General features: G+C 30.2%; 1 pseudogene; it reads left to right on the top strand.

Annotated features, from left to right (window-relative positions):
- The first annotated feature begins 243 nt into the window (after window positions 1-243).
- On the top strand, window positions 244-1,398 carry LOC146720107 (uncharacterized; annotated as a pseudogene).
- The last annotated feature ends 2,105 nt before the right edge of the window (window positions 1,399-3,503 follow it).

The raw sequence follows: 3,503 nt of genomic DNA on the forward strand, positions 1-3,503 counted from the left end.
GTATCGCAAGAAATGTGCATCGCATTTATTGATTCTAAACTTATGAATACTACTAAACAAATGCTCGTAAAAAATCCAAAAATAAGTATTGTACCTCTTGAAAAAATATTAAACACCTTTTTGGAGTTGCCAGATACAGATATATAATAATAACAGATCTAATAACAAAATAATGTCAAATATTATAAAAAGTGAACAGAACAAAATAACAAGTATATAGTATTGCAAAATGAAATGTGACAATCTATTAAACAACAGTATAACAACGATTTATTACCTTTGATTTTTTATTACGATAAATTGGAAATAAATAATCCATTAGGTACTCATAGAGCTTTACATAAGCTTGGAGTAGTATATTGCATTATCGGTTGAATCGAGGAACAATACACGAGTATGCTTGAAAATATTTTTTTGATACAACTACATAATGTTACTGATTACGTACAAATTGGTAATAAGCAGATTTTTACACCTCATTAATGAAATTAATAAATTTCAGATTAACGGTATAACAATAAATATCGGAAACTCGGAAAAAAAGATAAATTTTGCACTAATGAATATTATTGGAGATAATTTAGAGCTTTATGCTATTTTGGGGTTATAAATACAAGTTTCAATTCTAATTATTCTTATAGAATATGCCTTGTAGATACATTGACTCGACAAAAACAGATTCTTGAAGATGTTGAGTTACTTTGAAATGTTGAAAATTATGCAATAGATGTCAATGATAGAAATCATGGTATTACCAAGGAATGTACAATACTTTCCATTCAATAACCAATCTTCACATAACAAAAAATCTCACTGTCGATGTCATGCATGATTTATATGAGGGAATTTATCGCTATGATTTAGGGGTCAATTGTTAAATAGGTTAATAAATAAGGACAAATTATTTTCTCTTGAAAGATTAAATAATAGAATTTACTCTTTTGATTACGGAGATAATCATTCTACAAACATACCGCCTTTAATTAACATAAATGCTTCAAAAAATAAATGTATTATTTATTCTGCAGCTGAAATGGCATGTCTTTGGCAATATTTAAGTTTGATAATTTGCGATCTTATACCAAAAAAAAAATAAAACTTGGAAATTAGCTTATTGAAAAAGCTAACATCAATGTGAACATCATAAATTATATATACGAGGTTTACTATTTATATTTTGAGAACTGGCAACATTGATGTCATATGAATCCATCTGACGGTTTCATCGTAAAGTTTGACATTTTTTACGATATACGTACTCAGAACATTTTGTCATGCAGACGCTATTTGTTTATTTTATATTTAGTTGAAAGTTTTGTCTCGGCAAAAGATGGAACTGAATTGTGAACATTTTCGTGCGATGATTTTTTACGACTTTCGACGTGGATCATCACAACAAGAGTGCATCAATCAACTTAATTTGACTTTTGGCGATGAAGCTCCACTGTGTATCGCTAGTATAGTGAATTCAATCGTGGTCGTAGTTCGCTATCCGACGAGTTTTGTGAAGGTCGTCCAAAATCGGCTGTAGTGCCAGAAAACATCGATGCTGTGCACAAAATGATTAAGCAAGATCGTCATGTAACCTATTGTGAGATTGAGGCATCCCTAAGCATTAGTTCCACCAGTATATATGCGATTTTACATGAACACTTAGCTGTGCGAAAGTTATGTTCACGTTGGATTCCACATAATTTGACAATTGCTCAAAAAAAGGCTCGTGTCGATTGGTGCAAAGAAATGCTTAAGAAATACAATCGCGGTACTTCAAAAGACGTTTATAAAATTGTGACAGGTAACGAATCATAGATATATTCGTATGAGCCTGAAAGTAAGCAGCAGTCGACTGTATGGGTGTTCCAAGATGAACCAAATCCAACAAAAGTTGTTCGCGCACGAAGCAGTTCAAAGAAAATGGTGGCCTGTTTCTTTGGAAAAACTGGTCATATTGCAACAGTGCCTCTAGAGAATCGTAGAACAGTAAATTCTGAGTGGTACACAACCATCTGTTTGCCAGAAGTCTTCGGTGAAATAAGGAAAACAAACAAAAGACGCCGGATTGTTCTTCATCATGACAATGCGAGCTCTCACACATCGGCTCAAACAAGAGACTATTTGAGCACTCAAAACATCGAATTGATGGGTCATCCGCCGTACAGCCCTGATTTAGCACCCAATGATATCTTTTTGTTCCCATCCGTGAAGAATAAACTGGAAGAAGAAGCTATTAAAGCGTTCAAAAATCATGTTTTGGAGATACCTTATTCGGAATGGAATAAATGCTTTGAAAATTGGTTTAAGCGTATGCAAAAGTGTATCGATCATTGTGGCGAGTACTTTGAAAAACAATAAAAATATATTCACAGCTTAACTATTTGTTTTTGTTCCTATTCCCGAAATATAAATAGTAACCCTTGTAAAGTTATTTAATGATGTATTAAAACCAAAGCATCATCTTTTACTTCATTACCCACGAGTTATGCAATAAATAGGTCCTCTCAAATATATGTCGTCTATACGATTTAAAGCAAAACAAGGAATTTAAACAGACTGCAAATGCTATTACATCTAGAAAAAATCCTGCATATTCATTAGCTATAAAACATCGTACAATTAAATTGTAGATTTATCTCAACGAAGGGTTTTGAAAATCGTTTAAAATGGGGTGTCATTTTACATGGCAATTTGATGGAATATCGACTTTTTTAATAATTTTAAGCATATACTACCGTTTGTTTCTTTTAATAGTTATAAATGTGTATCTTGGATAAAAGTTAATGGAACTCTTTACAAACCAAACATGGTTATTGTAATAGATAAAATTAAGACCAAATTTGATAATATTCAATATACTATAAAAAATGATTCACATGAAACTTTATATGTAAGGAATTAAAAACAATTCAGTTTAATTTTCATTTTTATGCATATGAAAAGACAGTCTTGGGTATTTATGCCTTAGTCAAAACTTGAGACGTATAAAACTTGTAATAAACATTTTATTGAGAGGAAAAAATATATTCCAATGCTTTAAAACTGTTTACAGTTTAACGATTGTCAAAACTCTTACAATATATTAGTATATTATACGTATATATAAGTGTTTTTTATATTTTACGAAATTTTGTGTTACTTATGAAGCTTGTAAGTATTTTATAGAGAATAAAAGCTATTTTTCTTTGTATAATATTGTTGTCCAATTTATTTGCAAAAATATTTTGCGTTATTTGTAACACAATTTCTAGTGCAATTGTTCATGTTGCCATATTAAAGTAATGTAATGTTAAAATTCTTATCATATTCTATTAATAAATTACATGTGTAATTTGCGTATAATTATTATTAATGTCTATTAATATATATTTAATAAATATTTCCTACGTCTATGCCCCCACCATAAATGTTTTTAGATCTATATGTAAAACCGTGAGCAAAACTATTGTTATTATTGCGACTTTTAAAAATCGATATCTCGAAAACTGGATTGTAACACATTTACGACA

Source organism: Nylanderia fulva, unplaced genomic scaffold (assembly GCF_048542155.1).
Source record: "Nylanderia fulva isolate GAGA-0341 unplaced genomic scaffold, ASM4854215v1 Scaffold78, whole genome shotgun sequence".
Lineage (NCBI taxonomy): Eukaryota > Metazoa > Arthropoda > Insecta > Hymenoptera > Formicidae > Nylanderia > Nylanderia fulva.